This window comes from Suricata suricatta, chromosome 16 (assembly GCF_006229205.1).
Source record: "Suricata suricatta isolate VVHF042 chromosome 16, meerkat_22Aug2017_6uvM2_HiC, whole genome shotgun sequence".
NCBI lineage: Eukaryota > Metazoa > Chordata > Mammalia > Carnivora > Herpestidae > Suricata > Suricata suricatta.
In genome coordinates, this window is record NC_043715.1 from 24,810,839 (window position 1) to 24,838,594 (window position 27,756).

The 27,756-nt window shown below is 39.1% G+C and overlaps 1 pseudogene; it reads right to left on the reverse strand.

Annotated features, from left to right (window-relative positions):
• Window positions 1-217: 217 nt before the first annotated feature.
• LOC115279721 lies at window positions 218-27,756 on the reverse strand (annotated as a pseudogene).

Genomic DNA, 27,756 nt, shown 5'->3' on the forward strand with positions numbered 1-27,756 from the left:
ATACCTCGCAGATATTTTGGGTTTGGTTCCAAACCACCACAATTAAATGAGTAACACAATAAAGTGAATCAAAGCAATTTTTTGGTCTCTTAGTGCATATAAAAGTTGTTTACACTATACTGTAGTCTATTAAGTGTACAAAGCATTATGTCTTAAAAACAAAAAACTGTGTATATACCTAAGCAATTTCTTAAAGACAACTGTGGAGTTTGCTACATCAATTGACTCTCCTTTCTTCTATGATTGCTCTGTAGCATGCGATTCTGTTTGATTACATTTTACCCACAGTGGAACCTGTTTCAAAGTTGGGAGTCAATCTTCTCAAACCCTGGTGCTGCTTTATCAACTAAGTTTATAAAATATTCTAAATCCTTTGTTGCCATTCCAACAATCATCACAATATCTTCACCAGGAGAAGATTCCTTTTTTTTGGGGGGGGGGGGTTGTTTGTTTTAATATAACACAATTTATTTTTATAACATAATCATCCATTTCTTATATAAAAGGTAGCTACTTTTTTGCATGGACCTCAAGTATACTGTAGTATAGAGGTGGAATTGAAGGAAAGGTATTAAGCAGGCTGTGTTTTAGCTTATGGGCAAGTAATAAATTGTATCATGTACCTTGAATGTATCGTAGATAAGCTGCTATATAACGATTGCCACTTCAGATAGCTGTGAAATTAGATGATTAACTAGTTGGTACTTAACCTTCTAATTTCTGTATAAGTCTAATGACATGAAATAGAAGTTGGTGTTTTGATTTTTTACTTTGCTTTTCTGTTTGGAGTGTCATTGTAACTACTGTATTGTAAATGATGGAAAATAATTACAGATTCCTTCTTGAGAAACCATATTGTTTGCTCATCCATAAGAAGCAACTCCTGACCACTTTCTTACACCATTCACAAAAATAAACTCAAAATGGATAAAGGATCTGAATGTGAGACAGGAAACCATAAAAACCCTAGAGAAAAAAGCAGGAAATAGCGTCCTAGACCTCAATCGCAGCAATTTCCTCCTCGACACATCCCCAGAGGCAAGGAAATCAAGAACAAAAATGAACTAGTGGGACCTCATCAAGATAAAAAGCTTCTGCAATGCAAAGGAAACAATAAAAAAAAAATAACAGGCAACCAACAGAATGGGAAAAGATAGTGGCAAATGGCATATCAGATAAAGGGCTAGTATCAAAAATATACAAGGAGCTCACTAAACTCCATATCCGAAAAATGAATAATCCAGTGAAGAAACGAGCAGAAGACCTGAACAGACACTTCTCCAAAGAGGACATCCAGATGGCCAACAGACACGTGAAACGATGCTCAGCGTCACTCATTATCAGGGGAATACAAATCAAAACCACACTGAGATACCACCTCACACCAATCAGAGTGGTTAAAATGAATAAATCAAGAGACTATAGATGCTGGTGAGGGTGTGGAGAGACGGGCACCCTCCTACACTGTTGGTGGGAATGTAAACTGGTACAGCCACTCTGGAAAACAGTGTGGAGGTTCCTCAAAAAACTATCGATAGAACTCCCCTATGACTCAGCAATAGAACTGCTAGGGATTTACCCAAGGGATACAGAAGTGCTGATGCATAGGGGCACATGTACCCCCAATGTTCACAGCAGCACTGTCAACAATAGCCAAATCATGGACAGAGCCTAAATGTCCATCACCTGATGAATGGATCAAGAAGATGTGGTATATGTACAATGGAGTACTACATGGCAATGAGGAAGAATGAAATATGGCCATTTGTGGCAAAGTGGATGGACCTCGAGGGTGTCACACTAAGTGAAATAAGTCAGGCAGAGAAGACAGATACCATATGTTTTCACTCATAGGTCTAACAGGACAAACCTAACAGAGGACCATAGGGAGGGGAAGGAGGAAAGAGAGTTGGGGAGAGTGAGGGACACAAACCATGAGAGACTATTAAATACTGAAAATGAACTGTGGACTGAGGGGGAGGGGGAAGGAGGGAAGGGGATGATGGTCATGGTGGGGGGGGGGGGAGAAGCACTGGGTGTTATATGGAAACCAATTTGACAATAAACTATTATTAAAAAAAAGAAAAAGAAAAAAAGAAGCAACTCCTTATCTGTTCAGGTTTTATCAAGAGATTGCAGGAATTCAGCCCCATCTCCAGGCCCCACTTCTGATTCTTGTTATCTTGATATGTCCACCATATCTGCAGATACTTCCTCCACTGAATCCCTTAAAGTCACCCATGGCAGTTGGAATCAACTTCTTCCAAACTCCTGTTCCTGTTGCTATTTTGACCTCTTCCCATAAGCCACAAATGTTCTTCATGGCATCTAGAATGATGACTCCTTTCCAGGAAGTTTTCAACTTACTTTGCCCAGATCCATCAAAGGAATCACTACCTATGACAGCTATAGTCTCATGAAATGTGTTTCTTAAATAATACATGATCCACAGGCTATAGAATGAAAGTTGTATTAGTAGGGATAAAAACAACATTAATTTCATTTTATATCTCCATCGGAGCTTTCGGGTGACCAGGGGCATTGTCAATAATCAGTAATATTTTTAAAGGTATCTTTTTTTTTTCTGAGCAGGTATCAAGAGTGGGTTTAAAATATTCAGCAAACCACATTATAAACAGATGTGCTGTCATCTGGGCTTTGTTCCATTTATAGAGCACAGGCAGAGTCAATTTAGCACCATTCTTAAAGGTTCTAGAAGTTTTGAAATAGTAAATGAGCATTGGCTTCAATTTAAAGTCATCAGCTGCATTAGCCCCTCAGAGACTCAGCTTGTCCCTTGAAGTTTTGAAGCCAGGCTTTGACTTCTCCTCTCTAGCTGTGAAAAGTCCTAGATAACATCTTCTAATGGAAGGCTGTTTCATCTACGTTGAAAATCTGTTGCTTAGTGTAACTGCCTTCAGTGATTATCTTGGCTAGATCTTCTGGATAACGTGCTGCAGCTTCTACAGCAGTACTTGCTGCTTCACTTTACACTATTACATTTTTCTTAAATCTCAAGAATCAACCTCTGCTGGTTTCAAACTTTTCTTCTGCAGCTTTCTGCAGAAGAAAAAGAAGTCTCGACCTTCATAAAATTAAATAGAGTTAGGGTCTTGCTCTGGATATGCCTTTGGTTTTAGAGAATATTGTGGCTGATTTAATCTTCTATCCAGACCACTCAAACTTCCTTCATATCAGCAGCAAGGCTATTTCACTTTCTTATCATTTGTGTGCTTGCTGAAGTAGCACTTTTAATTTCCTCCAGGAACTTCTCCTTTGCATTCACACCATGGCTGTTTGGCACAAGAGGACTACCTTTTGACCTATTTCAGCTTCCAACATGCCTTCCTCACTAAGCGTAATAATTTCTAGCTCTTGATTCAAAGTGAGATACATGTGGCTCTTCTTCCACTTGAACACTTTGAGGCCACTGTAGGGTTATGAATTGGCTTAATTTCAACATTGTTGTGTCAGGGAATAGGGAGGCCCCAGGCAAGGGAAAGACAGGGAACAGCTGTCTGGTGGAGTTGTCAGAACACACACAAAACTATTATTGATTAAGTTTGCCATCTTACCATGGGTATAGTTCATGGTGCCCCAATACAATTAGAACAATAATATTAGAGACTACTGATCACACAGCACCAAAGCAAATGTAGTAATCATAATGAAAAAGCTCGAAACATTGCTAGAATTACCAAAATATGACACAGAGACACAAACTGAGCAAATGTTGTTGGAAAAAACGGTGCTGATAGACTTGCTCAACATAGGCTTGCATAAACCTTCAAATGTAAACATGCAATACAGTACACAATACAGAAATACTGTCATCACCATGCTATACATTAGACCTCTACACTTACTCATCTTATAACTGGAAGTTTGTACCCATTTCCCTACTTCCTGAACCTGCCCCATTTCCTGGTAACCATCATTCAACTTTCTGCTTCTGTAAGTTTGACTTTTTTAAATTCCACATATATAAGTGAGATCATGTAGTCTGGCTAATTTCACTTATCATAATGGCCTCCAGGACCATCCAAGTTCTCACAAATGACAGAATTTCTTCCTGTCATTATTATGGCTGAATAATATTCCATTGTGTATATATAACACATTTTCTTTATCCGTTCATCTCTTGATGGACACTTAGGTTGTTTTCATATTTTGGCTACTATAAATAATGCTGCAATGAACATGAGGATGCAGATATCTATTCAAGATAGATATCCAGAAGTGGGATTACTGAATCATATAGTAGTTCTATTTTTATTTTTTGAGGAACAGCCACACTGTTTCCATGATACTTGTTACCACCAAACATTCCGCCAACAGCACACAAGGCTTCCCTTTTGTCCCCACCTTACCAACAGTCATTTTCTTTTCTCTTTTTGGTGAAAGCTATCCTAACAAGTGTTAGATGGTACTACACTGTGATTTTGATTTGAATTTCCCTGATGATGGGTAATGTTGAGCACCTTTTCATATATCTGTTGGCCATTTGTATGTCTTCTTTTGAGAAATGTCTATTCAGGTCATTAGTCCTTTTTTTTTTTTTTAGCTGAGTTATTTGTTTTTCTGCTATCATATAGTTTGAATTCCTCTCAGAAGTACTACCTATAAAAGCTGAGTTTTTTAATTTTAAGAATAAAATTTTTTTAAAAATTAACTCTTACTAAGGTAAGAAGATGAGAAGAAGTGAGAGCTAGAGTTTTACTTCAACTTGAATAACCATCCTCTATCCAACTGGTATCAGGCTTCTTGGGGCTTGGCATTTCTATTATCCTTTGAGGTCCAGTTAACATAATCTTCCTCACAATATCCTAATTACACCAAGTAATGAAAATGAATATCTGTTCCTTCTAACCAAATGGTGTTAACACGGTGAGGTTCTCCTCTTTGATTAGGACAATACAAATATTTGTGTAATTATATATAATGCCCAAACAGTATACATGACAATTCATATACTCTCAGGTGCAATGAAAATTGTTCCATTTTCCTGCACAGAAATTTTACTTGTTGTAAGTTATCCAAAAATTATACCTAAGATTAGGTGTAAAGATTTAGTGAAGAAATGTTTTAGAAGTTTGTATATAAAATTCCAGTAATAAAAGATTGGTGCAGTACCCAGGTGGTTCAGTTAGTTAAGCATCTAATTCTTGAATTTGGTTCAAGTCATGATATCAGGGTTCTTGAGATCAAGCCCTGTGTTGGACTCTGACAGCACAAAGCCTGCATGGGATTCTCTCTTCTCTCTCTCTGCCCCTTCCTCTCAATCCCCCCCCTCTCTCTTTCTCAAAATAAACATTTTAAAAAATAAAATAAAATAAAGGTTGGTAAAATAAATTGTCATATGATAATTTCTATAGACTCCATGAAAGTAGTGTTATAAAATAATTTTATAGGCCTAAAATATGAAAATGAGTATTAAATGACAAAAAATATTTAACAATATACATTGTTCCCTTAGGTAAAAACAAAAGGCATATCTTAAAGATCTGTATACAAATACATAATCTAGATAAGAACTGAGGCCAACAGGTTAAAACTAGGTATCCCTTAGTGGTGAAATTGTGAGTGATTTCATTTCCTTATTTTTTGCATGTCTAAATTTTCTAAATTTCTTCTCTAAACATGTTTAACTTGTATAATCAGAACAAATTAAAGTTTAGAAATATGAAAGGAGTGATTGTCCCTAGGCGTTTAGGATTATGCTTTTCCCTTACTTGTCTATAATAAGCAAGTATTATTTTATAATTGAAAAATAAATTGTATTTTTAAAAAATGGCATAAGTATAATGTAAAATGAGAGAATAAGTTTGATCTCACAGGAGACCTTATCAGGATTATGATATAATGTTGATAGATCCTGCATGAGCCATTCCAATGTTAAACATACCACTGTAGAAACAATTTTCCCCCCAGAATTAGTACAATATAAGGTGGTTCCGTGGCAAGGATTTCCAATTACAAACTGATCTTAATTGCCTTTGTAATATACAAAGATAATTTTCTTCTTTGGATATGAAAAACAAATTCCAAGTTTTGTTACAGGAAATCCACCATCACTAGCAATGCTGCCAGGAATTGCCATTTACCATCCTCCCTAGATAAATCATTCTCTCTGAAATCCGTAAGTTTGGTGGGAATTCAAACACTGTAAATATATTTAACTATATTGTTGCTAACATCATCAACAGAACATGTTATCTATATGGCAACATGTGAAAGTGTTCATTTCATAAGCAAGAAAAATACTTGTTTTGGATGGTTACAGGAGTACTTTTAGTGTTATAAGACCAAAGTTTTCTAATAGATACCCTTTCTAGAACTTTCAGTCCCTTACCATGGTTTTAATACAGACTATTACTACTTCACTTATGTTTCTTTATATAGGAGTCAAAAAACATCCAGCACTGTGTCTGTACTAAATACATCTAATTTTTTCCATAGAATCTCACAAACTTATCTCCCCCACGATAAATAATTTTTCAAACTCCATGTTTCATGGATCTAATTCATCCCCAGTCATTTTGATGTTTGTGTTAATAAATTCTCAGTTAAAGGATATTCCTCCATAGGCTGATTTTACGGGTTTGATTCTCCAAAATCAGTTAACACTGCTTCATTTGAGGCTAATAGACTGGTCTTCTAATAATGATTATCCATTTTACAAATGAGGATAGTGACAAAGGGACTAAGACAAAGAGTAATGACAAATCAAAACTAGCTTTTTCAACTTACTAAAAAACAAATAGCAACACAGCACCTTCATTCATTCAACAAACACTGAGACCTAATATGTGTCAGGCACTCTTAAAAGTTCGAGAAATACAGGGGCAACTGGGCAGCTCATCTGGTTAAAGCATCTGACTCTTGATTTGGGCTCAGGTCATGATCTCATGGTTTGTGGGATGGAGCCCCACACTGGGCCCTGCACTGACAGCTCGGAGCCTGCTTGGGATTCTCTCTCTGCCTCTCCTCTGCACTTATTCACTCTCTCTCTCTAAAAATTAATTAATTAATTTTTTAAAAAGAAGTTCTGGGAATACAGAAGTGAATATAACAATGTCATTGCTTTCATGGAGCTGATATTTTGGAATTGTCTTTAAATATTGTAAAAGATCAATTATCAGAGTCCTGAACTCATGCCCCAAGGCAAGAATTCTCTAACTGGTCAACTGACTTAGTGGAATTTGAAAATACCTCAGGGGCATCCAAAAGAGATAAGAGGAGGGTCCCCATACCCTCTCCTCTCCATTCTCCAGAATTCAAATATCTAAGAAACTACCTGCTTCAAGCAGGGTTACTTCACTTTAAGTTCAACATATTAGAGTTCTGCAAAATATTTCTAATTTGCCAATTAGATTCCATTTGAGGAGGAAAAAAAAATAAAGGATATTGATAGGGGAAAAGCAATAACCCCAATGACTAAGATTTCACAATGGCCCTCCAAAGAATCAGATGTCACCCAGGCCACACAGTCTCGCTGCTTTCTGAAATGCAGAGCTTCCTGAGGATATATCATCCAGTATGTAGCCCTGTGCCTGCAGAGACTCTATGAACTTCTAGAGACAAGAGACTCGCTGACTCCTACACACCGCAACAGTGCCCAGGGACTCAGTGCATTCATAAAGATGACCCACTTCGACCCACACAAAAGGGCTCCCTGAATTCTAATTCTACTCACTTCTATAATGTAGAGAAGTTTGTCACTGTTATCATTATCCATTTTGCTTCCATACTAAACATCCGTTTCCTTTTTTTTATCATTTTATTTTTTTCATCATGATAAGTGTATTCTTTAATCCCGTCCCCTCCATATTAACCATCTTTTATACACTGCTTCAAATCCTATCACCCCCATCTTTTTTTTTTCCAACCACTAACATTATAAATAGATTTGTGCAGATGCAACCTGACAGCACACTTCTCACCCTTCTCTGGGTATCTCTGATACTCTGCTCAACACTTAAGCAGGAGCAACCTGGGATGCACCTTTTGAGATACTCATTAAGATGTTCAAAAGGTCCCAAAGAACCAGTTGTCCTGTATCCCTGGTAAAACTGGTTACACTTCCTTGTATTGACAGTCCATCTTGCCCTGTTCTGCCACCTCAGTCCTTCACACCTGCTCCTTGGGATCACATTCTTAAATTAACAACCTGTGCAAATAAACCTTTGACTTTGGCTTTGATTTGGGGGAGGGGTAACTTCTCTGTTGTCTTAGAAGTCAGCTTGAAAAGCAACGTCAGCAAGATGGCATTCTAGGAGGTCTCAATGCTTGTCCCCTGACAAAAACAATGATTAAACAACTACATACCAATTAAAAATAGCTATGGGAGAACTCAAGTAAATGAAGAGACTGTAACAACTAGAGAATGAACAGGTGAAAAACCATAGGGAGCATTTTACCTGTGTGTTATCCCATCTCCTAGACCACCAGATCTCTTCCCCACCATGGGGGATAAAGAATGCAAGACCCCCCAAAAGGCTTCACCACTAAGCACACAAGCAGCCCTCACCACAGTCCTGGACTCCCGCAGCTTTGGTCACCTAGGAACCCAGCAGTCTTTGCCAACACTGACTTCAGTGATAGAACCACTCCCCCAGAGCCAGAGATAAGGCACTCCACCCAGCTGATGGCCTTGCACCCACCCACAGGAGAAGGTCTTTCTCTAGTGAGGCCCCTTTAGGTCAAGAAGAAGTGACTGCTCCTTAAATGCATATGGTATAGAAGTTCTTCAAAAACTTAAAACATACTATCACAATATGATCCAGCATCCCATTTCTGAGTATTTATCCAAAGGCACTGAAATCAGGATACTGAAACCCCAAGTTCATACAGCATTATTCACAATAACCAACATATGGAAACAACCTAAATGTCCATCATTGGTTGGAAGGATAAAGAGAATGTAGTATGTTCATACAATGGAATATCATTCAGCTTTTAAAATGAAGGAAATCTGCCATTTGTGACAACATGGATGTTGTACATGGAGAGGCACTACGCTAAGTGAAATAAGCCAGACTCAAAATGAAAATACTGCATAATCTCCCTTATACAGAGAATTTCAAAAAGTCAAATTTATAGAAGAAGAGAGCAGAATGATGGTTACCAGGGGCTGGTGTGAAGGAAAAATGGGGAGATGTTGGTCAAAGAGTACAAACTTTCAGTTATAAAATGAAGAAATTCTTGGGATCTAATGTACAGCATGGTGACTTTAATGAACAATACCGTACTGTTTACTTGAAATGTGATAAAAGGGTGAATCTACAGTGTTCTCATCACATACACACAAAAAAGATGGAAACTGTGAAATGATGAATATGTTAATTAGCTTGATTGTGGTTATTACTTCACAATGTATACATATACAAATTACCAAGTTGTTCCTCATAAATATATACAATTTTTAATTGTCAATTATACCTCAATAAAGCTGGGATGAGAGGGAATAGAAGGCAACTTGATGTGGGGAACAGAGGCAGCGCCATACAGACCCAGGTTCCAAGCTTTGTTTACAACCGTTTAGCTGTAGGGCTTTAGACAAGGCTCGTAATCTAGGCATCTTTTAAGAAGTGTTGAGAATAAATAAGGTGAGATCGTTGTTAGCTTCCAGATACCAAAACTCCCCTCCCTAACCAACAAAGAGCCTTTTTCAGCAGCTTATAGACTCCTTAAAGATAAGTAAAAAGGTGACTGGGTGGCTCAGTTGGTTAAGTATCCAACTTCAGCTCAGGTCATGATTTCGCCGTTCCTGAGTTTGAGCTCTGCATTGGGCTCAGCATTGTTGTCAGCGTGGAGTCCACTTGGGATACTGTGTCCCCCTCTCTCTCTCTGCTCCTCTCCCACTAGATCTCTCCCTCTCTTTCCCTCTCTCTCTCCCCCAAACTAAATAAATAAACTTTAAAAAAAGAAAGTAGAAATTCAGTAAAGAAAAAATTGAAACATATAAAACATTCTCCTATAAATAGCATTTCCTCTTTTTTCCCAGAAATGTACCTGTTTACTTGGGAGATTTTTCCCCTTTAGAATTAGATATCCTTACCAAACATGACTTTCAGATAATGTTAGTTCCAAGTAGTTACTGTTTTAAGAACATTTAAGATTCTGCAAAGCAGATCCTTTTAATTTTCAATGAAATTACTTGGGCTTGGCAGTAACTCTTTCAAGAAAATAGGTAAAGCAAGAAGAAGAAAAAAAAAAAAGACAGTGGTTTGAGCAGATGGCAGGAACAAAGGAATATGACCAAGGGTCAGCAGGAAAATAGAAGAATTGCTAAGAGTCACTGAGGTTCCAGCTGCTATTAGCTTGCAGGTAAAATCCGGAGAATTCAATCAGCAAAGTTCTAAGAATGTGCCTTCTCTGATCCTACCAAAGCATCCTTCACTGGGCTTACTATTCTTAACTCCATTATAAATAGCACTTATCACACTAAAATTTCATTGTTTATTTCCTTGTCTACATTATTCATTAGAAAACTCTACAAAATATCAGGAACTTCTACCCAGGAAAAAAATAGGTGTTCACATATTCAGTATTTTGCATATGCTTTCAAGAAGTTCATTTACCTAGATTGAGGATCTCTGTATTTGACTGTGAGCATCCTGACACTTCAAATCATGTTAAACTCTGTCTCCAATGCCCAGTTCCCAGTACACAGAATCTACTCCCCAAGCATTCTGGGGAGAATTAATGAAGAAATGTTTTTCACCCTGGAAAAGAACTGAATAAATCATAAAAGAGCTAGGATTTAGTAGAGCAGGAATCATGAATAAACAAAGGGATGAGGAGGTGTCAAGACAAAATGGCTTAGGTTGTGTGAAAAGACAGATAGATAAATGATGTAAAGGCAAAGACGACTGATAGCCTGAGAAAATTATGAGCAAGTTCAGGATACAGGAAGAGAGTGATTTAAAAAAAAAAAAACTGGAGAATCTTGTAGTCACTGAAAGCAATCTCTAGGGTGCTTGGGTGGCTCAAGTCAGTTAAGCATCTGACTTCAGCTCAGGTCATAATCTCATGGTTGCTGATTTTGAACCCTCATCAGGCTCACTGCTGTCAGAACATAGCCCACTTCGAGTCCTCTGTCTCCCTCTCTACTTTCCACCTCAATCTATCAAAAAGATATAAACATTTAAAACTATATATATTTAAGAAAGCAATCTCTGACACTGAATATATTTTTAATTGTTGTCACATGACTATCAGCAAGAGAAATAAATTTTTTGTTTAGTGGGTAAACTAGACTTTGTATACAAATAGAAATGTAGGCTAGAAAAACTATTGAAGACTCAATATATAATGAGTAGATAAGTAGATCTTACTTAACCCATAAAGTGGAGATTTCAGATAAAAAAAAATAGGAATCAGAGTAGACTTTAGCATCCCATGAAGAAGGCTTATCAAGTTGTCCTCATTGAAGTTCAAACTTAATTATTTTTTGCAGCCTAAAAGCCACCACCAGAAAAATAATTATGTGGTAGATTTTGTTCTTGCAAAATAATTCTTTAGCTGTCTAAAACATAGAAAGCCAAGAAAATACCATCCATCTACCCACCCATCCATTGAATTATTCATTGAGCAAGCATTATTTACCAATATATCCCAGACACTAGTACACAGAAGTTGCTCAATGAATCAAACACTTAGGAACTGAGCATTGTGCTGATGGTAAGTTTGCAAAGATAAACAGCCACCATCCAAAGCATTGAAGAGCTCACTATTTGGAAGAGAGTTAGAAATGTAAATGAATAGCTATAATGCATGCTGAAGATAGATATGTAGCTGGATGTGTATAATGTATAATTCTACCCTTTTTTAAACTACTTTATTAAGATTATGATAAATTCAGATTAATTGGGGGCAGATGTGGAGAGGGACTGGCAAGAATCATAAGCATGTATAAGCAATAAGTTAATCAATTCAGATCAATGTACTTATGTGCATTTGAAAGACTCTTTACCATAAAACTAATAGTCTTAACCATCATGACTTAACTATGGCTTTTTCCAGTGGGGCTAAATAGGTCACACAGACTTCATTTCTGGGCAAGACATGCTGTGATTTGTCTTGAGTCAGCACTGCAAAGGCTAGTCAAGGTTTCATACCAACAGCCCTCCTCACCCAGCATCTGTGGGTGACTGAGACTAAGCCTTTTAACAACTTGCAAGGAATCATTTTTAAAAAGAAAAGAAAAAAATAATAAAAATAAAATAAATTTATGACCTTGGCTTTCCAACTTTTATCTGTGCACTTCTTGTTCAAATCATGTCCCCCGGGTCTTTCTCTGCACAAAGGGGAATGTTTCTCTCTTCTGTATGACTAGGATGCCTGCATTTCTCTCTACTCCTAGCCCCAGTAGGATGTCGACTTGTGATCAACAGAAAGAATAGATCATGGAGAAATGGGCTATTTTTCCACATGCCATGTTTCCCCATGACTGCCTTTTTCCTGGTCTGGAAGAAAAGTTTCCATGACAACCAAGTAGCTAACATTCGCTCCCCACCAGCTGACTTGCTTGCCTCCCAAATGATCAGCTGGATATTGTGTTAAAATTATTTTACAGAGACTGGCTAATCTGCAGGGATTATTTGTCTGTTTACTTTTGAGAAATTGGCTCCTTGGTGAAACTTCTTAAGTGGACCTAACTTCCTTTTCTGGGGCTTTAAAAGCATCATCTCAACTAAACAGAATAAGCTTAAGCCAACATTAGGCAGTTACCTCCTGGGACATAAAATGTGAATGTGAACCCTCCTTCCCCATGAAGGGCACATAAGTGCTTTGAGCATGAACGAAGCTTTATTTTTCTTTCCCTCCTCATGTGCCTAACACATGGTCTGGCAGGTGGTATACATAAAATAAATGTTGAACATCCCATCGTCCAATCTTCTCCAAACAGAGTGTTTACGTATAGGTTGATGGGCTGAGGCAGAATCAACTTTCTAGTAATGTTATAATCTTACTTTTTAAATGTCCCTCTATAAAAAGAATGAAAAATTCACAGTAGAGTATTAGTACATGCCAATTGCTAAGCCTGAGTGTATGAGGAAGACTGGAAGGAAATATACCATAATACTTACAACTGCTATGCTTTGTAGGTGGAACTATGAGAATGTCTTCTGATTTTTCTCAATTTAATTTTTTTCTAAACAAAATTTTCTGTTAAATACTGTCTTGGTCCTTTCAGGCTGCTGTAACAAGATACCATAGGCTGCGTGGTTTATAAACAAGAAACATTCATTTCTCACAGTCCTGAAAGCTGGGAAGTCCAATGTCACGATGCCAGTATGACCACATTTTGTTAAGGGCCTTCTTTCTGGCTCATACCTTGTGCCTTGTTGCTGTGAGGTCTGAGGGACCACTATGGGGTTTCTTCTTCTTTTTTTAAGTTTATTTATTTATATTGAGAAATAGAGTGAGCAGAGGAGGAGAAGAGAAAGGGAGAGACAGAATCCCAACCAAGATCTGTGCTGTCAATGCAGAGCCTAATGTGGGGCTCGAATTTACAAACTATGAGATCATGACCTAAATAAACCAAGGTCAAGAGTGAGATGCTTAACCAACTGAGCCACCCAGGGGCCCCTTGGAGGGGGTCTCTTCTATAAAAACATTAATCTCATTGAAGAGGACTCCACTCTCAAGACCTAATCAGCTCCCAGGACCCTACTTCATAATACTATCTCATTAGGTATTGGGATGTCACCATTGAATTTTGGAAAGACACAAACATTCAGATCATAGCAAGAATCTATAATGTTTGAGGCACTGTATTATCCCCCAGGATAAGAAAGATTAACAAATCTCTTTCATATTCAGAGTCACGAAAATAAGAGATAAACTAGGTAGAAAACAACTTGTTAGAAGATCATCTACTCTGAGATGATTACCAACTGGTGTTATAAGTACATCCTGTAGTGTGATGAACATCAGATGGGGCTGTGGAGGGAAGAGAGTAAACAAATCCTTTTCTCCTTCTATAAAGACAAAACTGGTCTTAAGTTAACCTGCTTATTTTCTCCTGAAAACCTGATAAAGGTGGAATCTCATCGGTAGGACCAGGCAACATTTTTTATAACATGGGTAAAAATGCCCCATTACAGATAAATTTCATCTGGCCTAGAACAGTGTGAATAAAGCATAAATACCTGGTGGGAAGCCATAACTTTATGATTCCTTGAATATACAGATTCATAACTGGGCATATCCCTTGCAGAGGTCTGAAAATTATGCATAAGTCTATTAAGAGAGATCTTGGTCCCTATGGGGTGAGAGGCCTCTATGTCACGGCAGCTATTCCATCTAATAGGAGTCTTGTTCCCTTACATCTGAACTCTCCTGGAGGCTGGAGAAGAGAAAGGGTACAGGTGTTGGGAAGAGTTAAACAGTGGATTGTTATGAGGATTATTTCCTCTGAAAAGAAATGCCTGACACCCAACTGGATGCTGTCTATGCTTCTGGACCAATATCCACCTGATGAAACTGGTGCCTGGTGCTACCTATTCAGGTCTTGTGAGCCTGAAAGTCTAATTAAGAACATCCCCTCTAGAACTTGCAGAGAGTATGAGGAGGAAAGCCAGTTTTAAAAGAGTTGAGATCATTTCCTCCATTATTTTTTCACCAGTAAACACATAAACATGACTCACATGAGCTCTCCAAGGGGATGTTTTTGTAGCTTCTACAACACTCTTTACTGAAGTCAGTCCTGGAGCTAGCGGGTCCAAGTGTGCACCTATTGAATAATACACCCATTGTGGACACTAGATGTGCCACCCAAATCCCCCTTCACAAAAGAAAGAGTATTTCCCCCAGTTGCTGGTCATGCTACTGGCAGGTAGCCCTCGGCTATAAGTCTTAAAGATTGATTGCCTTGGTGGAAGAGAGCCCTTTCACCCAATTACTCAACAACACAGGTGTATAAAAATCCAGGCCGCTGACTGCAACCAGAGACCCCCCTGCAAAAGGATTATCCCAGCTTTAGAGCTCCCTATAGCATAGCTGAAGCTTCCATGAGGCTGTGCCAAGGTCCAATCCCTCCTTCTGCCAATCTCTATTCCATAAGGGCTCCCTGAGAAATCTCCTGCACACCCATTTCCACCTGTGACAACCCCTGATCAGAAATGTTTGTTAGGCACCTTTTATGTGTCAAGTACCAGAATCAGCATCAGTAAATAAGATATGGTCTTTGTACACAAAAAAGCTTATAATTTAGGGGGCAGGACATTAAAATTCAATGTAAACAGTGCTATGACGGGTAAACATAATGAGAGCCATATGAGGTATTCCTAACTGAATCTTTAGACAGTTAAGAAGGCATCTGTAGAGGAAGAGATATCTACACTGGCTTCTGGGAGACATGGCAAAACTAGGTAGTCTAGAAAAAAAGAAAAAAGAAAAGCAGAACAGTATTCCATGTAGAACCATATAGAAGAGACCACATGCTCAAAGAGCTGGGTGATTATGAAACATGATGACACTGTAGAAGAGGCAACTGCCTTTTACTTACTTGTAGAGTAGAAGGTAGGGGAGAGATGATATCTCATGCAAAAATATTTCTTAAAAATACTCATTAAAATACATTGAACTCTATGCTAAAGGAAAGAAGAAGCATGGATGGTTTGTACAAATTTGTATTTTATCAATATCTCTATGCCTACAATATGGAAAGTGGATTGGGGGAGAGGAGGATGCAAGACAGAAAGGCCAGCGAAGAGTGTGCTAGAGTATTCTTGGCAGGAGGGGAAGTTAGCCTGAACCAAACTGGGACAGAATGAGTGAAGACAAAAGAAAAATAGAAATATTTTGGAGATAGAAACAGTAAGATTCACTGAACATGGTGTTAACAGAAATGGAGGGATCAAGGGAAACCTCAAATTTCTGATCTAAGCAGAGAAGGTAAAATATAACCATGAAGGCAGGATGTGTTAGTGATTTCTAGATATGTTGAATCTGACCTGTTTGTGGGACACCCAAATAGATGTATAAAGTTAGCAGCTCAATGTGGGGCTAGAAGAGAGTCAGAGAGAGAGAGAGAGAGAGAGAGAGAGAGAATTCATGAGTAATAGAGAAACACTTAGTGTACTGGCTCAGCCATAACCTGAATTTGTAACAATCTTTTGGATCTCTCAGTACAATATTACTCAGCAGTTATGAGAACATATTTAGAGAGAACAAAGCTTTGAAGACAGGCATGCCTCAGCTTTTATCTCCGTTCTACTACTTTCTTGCTACAAAGACTTGGGCAGCTTACATATCTGAGCCTCATTCTCCCCATTAGAAATAGGGCTGCTGGGGCATATGCGTGGCTCAGTAGGTGAAGCGTCCGACTTGGTTTCGGCTCAGGTCATAATCTCACAGGATTCGGGTCAGGCTCTACCTTGACAGTGCAGAACCTGCCGGGAATACTCTCTCTGCCCCTCTCGAACATGTGCTTCTTTCTCTCTCCCTCTCAAAATAAATGAATAAACTTAAAAAAAGAAATAGGGCAGCTAATCACACTTTATAAGGTTGTCATAAGGGTTACCTGAGATAATACACATAAAAGCATTTGGCACATAGCAGGCCTTCTGTGATTCTTTAGTTCCTCAACCCAAGTGGATTCTAGTGATCTCTGCAGTGCCCCTCCCCCCCCCCATCAGTACCTCCTGGCTCCAGTTTCTACTTTAAACTCATACCGTTAACATAAAGCATTGTTTCAATTACCTGATAAAGATAAGATCCTGCCCCTTACTCTCCCTTTCTGTGGTCTGGCCCTGCAGGTGCTCTAAGCCTCTCCCGCCTTGTCTACATCTAATTTACTTCCCTTCAGTTGAATGTTATCACAAGTCATGAATTATTCTCACTTCATGTTTACTGAAAACAGATAACCATTATCTCCAATGGGCCTGCTTGGTTTTATCTTCATTGGTTCACATTCCACAACTTTTTAATTATTTTATTTTATTTCTCTACATTAGGTTGTTTCTCTTCTGCATTGACACTTGGGTTAAGAGACGAAAACAAATTTGTAATTTAATACGCCTTTTCAAACATATTACTGCTGGAAACAAGCTGAGGCCCATAAAGTATGTTTTGATTGTAAAGTTCAATGACCATATCAAGATTCTTTGGCTAGTAAAGGCAAGGTCTTTCAGATTCTCCTTTACAGGGAGCTAAGCTAATTTCAGCAAGGGATCACAGTCAAGTGAACCAAGGCTTTGTTGGTTCCAGAAGACAGGGCTCCTTCATTTGAGGGTTTATGCAGGGCAGCAGAAGTAGATGGGATCAAAGGGGAGGGATCAGGCCATATTCAGGAAGGGGAACAATGGCCAAACTAAAGAAGAGAAAGTAGTTGCCTTATTTAAGGGAAAGGGGGAAAAGAAATCAATACTGTGGGATTAAGTAAACCAAAGAATATATGGAGAGGGTTCAAGTCTGAAACTGTGAACATGGGGCAGGGACATTTAAGTACCCTTTTAGGGATATGGTCAAATATCTGCAAACAATACAACTCGAACTGTATTAGAAAGGACAGGTCTTTTTGTTCTCAGCCTGAGAGTGGTTCTTGATTCCCATCCAAGACAATTATACCAGAGCCTATAAAGGATCCTGCAGTCTATCCTTACCTGCTTCACTTTGCCCTCTCCATCTCAACCCTGTACCTATGTGTCCACCCCCCATCCCCCACAACACACACCTAAAGCGTTTAGTAGAAACTAAACTCTGCTCTTGCTCACTCCACCTGACTACACATGACATCTCTCCTCCCCTGGATTGTACATCCCATGGATCTCTCTGCCAATTAAGTGCTCTAAAAGAAAGTGTAAAGATAAAAACAACAAAATCCTCCTAACCTTCCTTGTTAGCCACACAAATCAGCCCTGAGCAACGGAACTGAGGAGAAAGGGAACTAGAATTTTCTGAGCACCATCGATCTGAGTGCCCAGCACCTAAATACTTTACATGCCCTATCCCACTGAATCCTCGTGATGCTGCAATTTTTACATCTGGGGAAACTAAAAGTACCTTTAGTGACAAAGCTGGTGGATGGGAGACCTGGAATTGAGACACTGGCCCTCCTGAGCCCGCACTCCATTTTTTACAAATCCTAATTTATGAATTGCACTTTGGTGTTGCAATATTAATCATTTCTCCACAGTGAACTGTCAGCCCTCCATTACCAGCTATTTCTCCCCTTGTGTCAATGTCTTTCTGGTCCAGCATAAGCACAAAGTGAACTAAGGAATCATATTAGAGAGCAAATAGCTCCCAAGTCCTTTATTCACAACTCTCAGTCTCTGGTATGCTTTGCTTTGCTCCTACATACACTGAAATATAATGTATTTTGTGATGTTAATACTGGAGTGGCATTTACAGACCCAAAACCTGACACTCAGCTTTAAAATCCTATCATGAGACAAATATCCCTCTTCTGTGCCAAAAAGGAAAAAAAAAACTCAAAATGAAAAAGCAATACATTTAATAATCATCCAAATGAACAGAAATGCAAGGCGCTGCACTGACTGGTTTGATGCCAAGTCACCTCTGCCCTGTCTGAAGCTGATCCACCACTTCTGTCCTCAGCTGTTTGTTTATTCCGTCCAAGGGCTTCACTTCCTGCTTGATATGCATCCCATGAGCTGCCTGTGCCAGACATCCTGAAATAAATTACCAAATGGACTCTGGGCAAACTTCTTGTTCTTGTTATGAATTTTGAGAGGTATAAAGAACTTCTCATGGACCACAGTGTCGTCCTTTCAGTTAGGCTGAGGCAAGGTCACTTCTCCTCTTCTGGAGGATGTATCTCCAAGAGTCCAAGAACAAAGACCTGTAGTAAGGCCTCCCATGTTTGCAACCTCTTTTGCAACATGGTTCAGAGAAAAGACCATGGGCTTTGGCGTCAGAAAAACTGAGTTCAAGAGTGAGTTTTGCTACTTACTTACTCTATCTGCAACCTAATGCAACGGTACTAATTTCTCTTTTTTTTTTTAATGTTTATTTTTGAGAAACAGAGAGAGACAGAGTGTGAGCAAGGGAGGAGGCAGAGAGAGGGGGAGACACTGAATCCAAAGGAGGTTCCAGGCTCTGAGCTGTCAGCACAGAGTCTGACATGGGGTTCAAACTCATAGACTGCAAGATCATAACCTGAGCCAACATCAGACTCTTAAGTGACTAAGCCACCCAGGGGCCCTGGTACTAATTTCAATGACCCTTGGGAATCTTCCCATATAAGGAAAGAGTGGAAAGTTTTCACAGTGGAAAGAATGTTATAGTAATTCAGTGAGATCATGTCTGAAGGTATCCTGAGCATATATATGGCCCATATCCAAGAACTGCTGAGGCCCTCCCTGCTTTGAAAAGAGATATCACCTTCATCATCCTAGCAACTCAATGGAATAGAAAAAAGATGCAACATGTGGAATATGTTTATGAAATTGATGATTTTTGATGAGGTAAAATAATACACTAACTGCACTTCAGAAAATGGAGGGAAAATTTTTAGTCTTGCCAGGTCACCTTAATAGTCTCCCCAACCTTAGAATTTTTTTCCCATTAATCTGGCTTCAGAAGCAATTAATGGTAGGATTACTGGGGGAGGAATCAGCCTCACCTGTTCCCTAGCTCCCAAGGGAGTTAGCAGTGACGCTGCGCCACATTCTTTGTTTACCCAGAACACGGCACCACTGGGAGGACATTGCAAGGATCCTTCAACACAGGGTGGGGAATGGGGGAAAGAGCACAGACACAGAGCCGGGAGGCTTATGTTCTATTGCTGCCTCTGCCCTTAACTCACCCAGAGTTCCTTCTCCTCTCTTCTTCGGTTTCTCAAATTTGCATCTGAAAAGGATTGCATGGGATCAGTTCAGCTGGTCTAAAATATGCTCTGCATCATAATCATCTAGAGAACGTTTTTTTTTTTTTTAATTAACAGACTTTAGGAGCACCCAGGCAGCTCAGTCAGTTAAGCATAAGCCTCTTCATTTTGGCTCAGGTCATAATCTCACAGTTCATGAGTTTGAGACCCACCTGGAGCTGGGCACTGACAGCACAGAGCCTGCTTGGGATTCTCTGTCTCCCTCTCTCTCTGCCCCTCCCTCACTTTCTCTCTTAAATAAATAATTAATTAAACAAACTTTTTTAATTAACAGGGAACCTGGGTGGCTCAGCGGGTTAAGCATCCGACTTCAGCTCAGGTCATGATCTTGTGGTTTCTGAGTTCAAGCCCCTCATCAGGCTCTCTGCTGTCAGCAGGAAGCTGGTTTCTGATACTCTGACCCCCTCTCTGTCCCTTACCTGCTTATGCGCATTTTCTCTCTCAAAAATAAATAGTTTTTTTAATTAACAGACTTTCATGTTTAGACTAGTTTTAGGTTCACAGCAATATTGAGGGAAAATACAGTTTTCCATCTCCCCCTCCAGGCACACATAGGCAACCTCCCCCCACATCCACATCCAACATTTGTGTAGTACATTTCTTACCAATGATGAACCAATAATCACACATTCTTGTCAACCAAAGTCCATAGTCTATATCAGAGTTCACTCTTGGTGTTGCACATTCTATGGGTTTAGACACTGTATAATGACATGTATTCACCATTATAGTATCATATAAAATAGTTTCACTGCCTACAAATCCTCTGTGCTCTGCCCTTCTTCCCTTCCCACCTCCCACCCCCAGCCCTGTCAACCACTGATCTTTTTACTGTCTCCATTGTTTTACCTTTTCTGGAATGTCATATAATAGGAACCATATAGTATATAGCCTTTTCAGACTGGCTTCTTTCAGTTGGTAATATGCACTTAAGTTTCCTCCATGTCTTTCCATAACTTAATAGCTTGTTTCTCTTTAGCCCTGAATCTACTGTATGAATGTACTACCATGGTGAACATTTTTTAAACAGAAAGCCCAACTGAGATTTACTGCATCAGAGTTTTTGCATGTATTTTTACAAGGTCCTCAAGGTGATTCTGATGTACATCTAGACTAGATGACTGGAAAAATTTCTCCTGACTTGAAAAAGTATATGCATTAATACTCCCTAGATCTGGTTCTTTTCCTCTGAGAGAAAATACTTCCTTTAAGATGGGTATGGCTCTGCTCCATCCCACAGCCTCCGCTCAGCAACGAGGCCCAGCCTGGGGAGACTATAGGAGAATCTGGGCAGACTAGCTGCCCCCACCTGATAAAGTAAGTTTTGCTTTCAGCTCTTAATCAGCTGGAAGGGAGGAGGAGGGTAAGGTGTAAAGACAGAGTGGTAGAGAACAGTAAAAGTACTAAGATATCTGATACCGTAATTTTTGTCACATGACAGACACTCTAGAGAAATGGTCTCTTTAGCTTTATATCTATAGTGGGTAATATTTACCCATTTGTAAGGAAACCAAGACCAGAAACCTCAGGTAACATTTGCAGGTACGAGGTCAAGATTTAATCTAATGTCTGCCTATATTCCTGTATTATTGTTTTACCCACTTCAATCTAGAGTATATGATTTTGGAGGACAAAGACCATATGTGTACATTTTAACCTAAGAATATGACAGATACAAGGTACACAATACTTACAAAATAGGCCCTAAATGAATAATTATTCACAAGGAGTATACTGCCTCCCTTTGAATAGATTAACCACAAAAGAAAGTGGAGAAAAATTAGTTAATATTCCTAGTATTTTCATGCGACTCAATTTTTGACATTTCTTGATAGCACAGGCTTCAGAGACATCTCTTAAAGCCAGAGATGATTCAGTAAAGTCTGTCAAACCCCCAATTCATAATCACACTAGGTAATGGTGGTTCATTTTCCTTAGCTCAACTTGACACACCTTTTGATCAAGGAGAGCCAGGCTAATGGTGCCTGCAATTTATCATTCTTCCATAAGAACCACGGATTCCATTCTACTATGCCTCAAACACATTTATAGCTTCTTTAGACGAAACATCAATTCCCTCAACATTAAAAAACAGCCGAGAATGAATAAAGAAGAGGGTTTGCTTCTAACTACATAGAGTGTGTTTCTTTATAAATCCTCTCCGAGGGCTCCTAATGACATATAACTCATATTGTAGTCATAGAATGAGCCACATTTGCCCCTGGGCCTTCTCAGTCTAGTAACACATTAGACATTTGGGATGTGCTTTAATTCTCTCATACCCCTCACTGCCTTATATTTCCAAAGAGGTAGTAGCTCAGTGCAAATGAGGTCAAGGTCCCAGGCTTGATTTCTCATGGGTACAAATGATTATCTCTCTCTTGTTTAGACATATAAATATCACTGAACCTTGCCAGCACTGACTGTTTTTTCTTCAAAGACAAATTCTTACAGAGAAAAGAGGTTCATTTCATCCTCTGGGTCTAAATGTCCTACTCTATAAAAGGAGAATAATAATAAGTCCTTATTACCTAGCATGTAATATCCAAAGGAGAATCTAGAAATATATTTTATATGAGCATACTTATTAAACATTATAGAAAGAAAAACAGGAGGAAGGGGAAGAAGGAGAGAGAGCAGGGCAGAGGGGATAAAAAGTGAGGAAAAGCTTTGGTAAGATGATATTGAGTATCATTGCGGCTTTTCATTATCCTTCCATTCCCAATGTCCATCTTCCATTTGCATTAATAGCAACCTGTTATTTTTCTCAAGAACCCACGTCCTCCCACTTTGTGTTTATGTGGTTTTATACATCTCCTAGATCTAGACATGGGCCTAGGTCATGGCTCTCCCCCAACCATTTAGTTCCATTTTGGGGCCTCGGTAATTATTTCAGAATTGGCACAGACCTACATCAATCCAACGTCAGTCTCAGAACTTTTCTAAAACAGTTGGACAAGGGGCCTTCTCCACTGACTTGGAAAGTGAAAAAGTGAGTCAGCAATGTCTTGGAACCATCCTGAGTTGACAGCCTGCCTGAAAATAAAACCCAAACAAAACTGCAGAATAAGGATGCAGAGAACTCCCCTGTGATGATACTGTTTGAACCCCTAGATCTAGCTATACCTGAAGCTAATATTTTCCATTGTCAACCTATAGATTCCCTGCTTATCTGAAGCTGAGTTAGCTTTCAGTCACCAAGGCTGGAAGAGTCCTGACTGACATGAGGAGACAAAGTAGGAAAGAGGTTCAAATGCCTCAGACCTGCTACCGCACGCCCAACTTCCAGCCTGTGCATGGAAAGAGAAAGAACAAAAGCAGCACAAAGAACTCATTTCGATCTTGACTCTACTAACTACTAGTGTTGTAAGCAGTGCTGAGCAAATTATTTAATCTCCCTGAGCTCTATCAATGCAGTAAAAAGGAGAGACAGTGAATCCCCTGTGGGACTAGCCAGGGGATTAAAGAAGATGAAATATGTTAAGAGTGTAGCACATTGTATGCACTCCACACACTGTGTCCCACATTCCTGATTACATCTTGGACACCCAGAGATGAGAAGAAATTGGACAAGTTCAAAGTGATTGTGCCCTTGAGGCTGTCAGCCTGCATGCCAAGTTCCAGGTTCAGTTTTCCATTTGCTTGCGTTCCATCCCAGTGTGACTAACCAGATTAGTATCTCCAACCAGCTGGAGTTATTGTTTCATTCTCCATAAAACCCAGAATCCCTTTATCGGCATAAGTACTTTATTAAAAAACGGGGTGGTGGGACAAGGTTCTGCAGCAGAGCAAATATCTCAGGCAGTCGGAAGCACAGTAAGAGGGGGATAAAAGAAATCCTTTGTCCAGAGAGCTTTGTAAAGGCAGGCATCTGTTAATAGAAGGCAAAGATTTGGTTTTGGTATTTTTAATTTTGACAGAAAACAAACAAGGAAAACCTGAGCAATTCAGGAAGCATATTAAAAAAAAAAGGAATGAGGAATCTACACATATTAAAATAGAAACCAGGGATATCTGGCTGGCTCAGTCAGTATGTGACTGATCTCAGAGTTGTAAGGTCAAGCCCCACATTGGGTATAGAGATTACTTAAACAAAATAAAAATTTTTTAATTTAAAAATAAAAAAATAAAATAGAAACCAAACTCAAAGATTATAGCTCTTCATTTCTATACTTCTTGTACATTCCCAAGCTCTCTGTGAATTGAATTTGCAACCCTCAACATCCAAGGAATTGGATGTTTCATTTCATCCTTTACAGATGAGGCTGCAAAGAACCAGAGAAGGTTCAAAGAAGTCACACATGGTCCCTGCGCTTCCCCCTTATCTCCATTAGTGTCTTCCTATCACAAGCCATCACCCTTGTCCTCCTCACCTCAGGAGCCAGTGTCTATTTAGCAACCTGACAATCCAGGTCCCAAAGAGCATCCAGAATAGTCTTAACAAAAACAAATAATAATAAAGCAGATAATCCCCTACTTAAAATGATCCAATAGCTCTGGAAATGTGTTGGCAGCTTCCTTAAAAACTAAGCACGCAACTACCATATGCCCCAGCATATGTCCAAAAGAAATGAAAACTTAGGTTCACACATATACCTATATACACGTATTTGCAGCAACTTTATTCAGAATAGCCAGATGAGAAATGGCTCAGTGGGTGATAATTAAAGAGACTATAGTATGTCCCCTACAATGTAATATTTCTCAGCAATGGGAAGAAACAAACAATACATGCATACTGACACATACTGATTTTAGAAAAAAGCAAATCCCAGAAGGTTATATGCTATAAATTTCATACATATAACATTCTTTAAAAGACAATATTATAAGAATGGAGAACAGATGAGTGGTTTCCAGGAGTTAGGACTGGGTATGGAGGTGGCAGGGACATGGATGTGCCTATGAAAGGGCCATACAAAGTCTCCTTGTGGTTATGGAACTGTTCTGTAGCTTGACCATGGAGATGGGTACATGACTCTACATAGGTAATAAAACTGCACAAGCCAAATATGCTCGCAAGTGCACGCATACACACATACAAATAAAACTGAAGTAACTAGAATAAGATCAGTGGATTATATGAATGTCAGTATGCTAATGTGATACTGCATTACAATACTGCAAGATACAAACAAGGGGGGAAACTGAGTATAGGATACACAAGAGCTGTTGGCATTGTTGCTCACAATGGCATGTGAATTTACAAGTATTTCCAAATAAAATGTTTGATTTTTTTAAATCACCCAGTGTCTTCCCATCACATTAAGAATAACATTGCAGATGGGAAGAAGAAGTCAAACTTTCACCCTTCATACACAACATGATACTCAATGTAGAACCTGAAAGGTGCCACCAAAACTGTTGCTAGAACTAATACATGAAAACATCAAAGTCACTGGATACAAAATCAACATACAAAAATCAGCTGCATTTCTATACACCAATAATGAAGTAACAGAAAGAGAAAACAAGGAATCAGTCCCATTTACAATTACACCAAAAATCATAAGATACCTAGGAATAAATCTAACCAAGAGGTAAAAGACCTGTACTCTGAAAGTCACAGAACACTTATGAAAGAAATTGAAGAAGACACAAAAAAATGGGAGAACATTCTATGCTCATGGACTGGAAGAATAAATATTGTTAAAATGTCAATACTACCCAAAGCAATCTACACATTCAGTGCAGTCCCTATTAACATAACACCAGCATTTTTCATAAAGCTAGAACAAACAATTCTAAAATTTGTATGGAACCACAAAAGGCCTCAAGCAGCCAAAATAATGTTGAAAAAGAAAAAGCAAAGCAAGAGGCATCACAATTCTGGACTTTAAGATGTATTACAAAGCTATAATCATCAAGACAGTATGGTACCGGCACAAACACAGATAACACAGATCAAGGGAACAGAATACAGAACCCAGAAATGGACCCACAACTATAGGCCAACTAATCTCCAACAAAGCAGGAGAGAATATCCAATGGAAAAGGGGGAGTATCTTCAACAAATGGTGTTGGGAAAACTGGACAGCGACATGCAGAAGACTGAAACAGGACCACTTTTCTAACACCATACACAAAAATAAATTCAAAATTGATGAAAGACCTAAGTGTGAGACATGAAACCATCAAAATCCTAGAGGAGAAAATAGGCGGCAACCTCTTTGACCTTGGTCATAGCAAATTCTTACTAGACAGATTGATGGGGGCAAGGGAAACAAAAGCAAAAGTGAAATATTGGTACCTCATCAAGATTAAAAAAAAAACTTACATACAGCAAAGGAAACAAACAAAGGAAACAATCAGGCAGCCTACAGGATGAAAGAAGATATTTGCAAATTACATCTCTGATAAAGGGCTAGTATCCAAAATCTATAAAGAACCTATCAGACTCAACACCCAAAACACAAATAATCCAGTTAAGAAATGAGCAGAAGACATAAATAGACACTTTCCCCCCCCCAAAAAAAAGACATCCAGACGGCTAACAGACCCATGAAAAGATGCTCAACATCACTCATCATCAGGGAAATACAAATCAAAACCACAATGAGATATTACCTCACACCTGTCAGAATGGCTAAAATTAGCACCTCAAAAAACAACAGAGGTTGACGAGGATTCAGAGAAAGGGGAACCCTCTTAGGCTGTTGGTGAGAATGCAGACTGGCACAGACATTTGGGAAAAGTGTTCCTCAAAAAGTTAAAACTAGAGGCACTTGGGTGGCTCAATTGGTTAGGCGTCCAACTTAGACTCAGGTTGTGATCTCATAGTTCGTGGGTTCAAGCCCCACGTTGGGCTCTGTGCTGACACCTGAGAGTCTGGACCCTGCTTCAGATTCTGTGTCTCCCTCTCTGTCTCTGCCCCTTCCCTGCTAGTGCTGTCTGTCTGTCTGTCTGTCTCTCTCTCTCTCTCTCTCTCAAAAATAAATAAACATTTTTTAAAAGTTAAAAATAGAATTACCCTACAACCCAGCAATTGCACTACTAGATATTTATCCAAAGGATACAAAAATACTGATTCAAAGGGTCCTCTGTACCACACTGTTTATAACAGCACTGTCAGCAATAGCCAAATTACGCAAAGAGCCCAAATATCCATCAACTGACAAATGGATAAAGAAGATATGGTATACATGCAGTGCAATATTACTCAGCCATCCAAATGAATAAAATCTTGCCATTTGCAACAATGTGGTTGGAACTAGAGTGTATTATGCTAAGCAAAATAAGTCAGAGAAAGAAAAATACCATATGATTTCACTTATATGTGAAATTTAAGAAACAAAACACATGAACATAGAAGAAGGAAAAGGAAAATAAAATAAGATTAAAAAAGAGAGAGGAAGGTAAACCATAAGAGACTTTTAAGTACAGAGAACAAAGTGAGGGTTGCTGGAGGGGAGAAGGATGGGTAGATGGGCTAAATAGGTAATGAGCATTAAGGAGGACACTTGTGATAAGCACTGGGTGTCTTAAGTAAGTAATGAATCACTTAATTCTACTCCTGCAACCAGTAGTACACTATATGTTAACGAACTTGAATTTAAATAAAAACTTGGAAGAAAAATCAATCAATCATCTTTGGTGGGGGGAGAATAACATTACCAATGGGTAGTGGGGGCAGAGAGCTGACCCCAAAGAGTGATGAGCAGCCCCAACCCCACCACCAGGGGCCTAGTTACCACCACACCCAGGAAAGCTGTAGCTGCCCCAGTCACCCAGGCCAAATCCCAACAGCCAGCCTCAGCTTTACCCACATCCAGTCCCCTGCCACCTTCACTGGCTCCAGTAGCAGAGAACTCAGGTGGGTGATGAATGCCTTCAGGGACAAGAAAGTCCTTGCAAGAATGGTTTGGGAACTGTAAAGAAACAGGTGGCTCCAT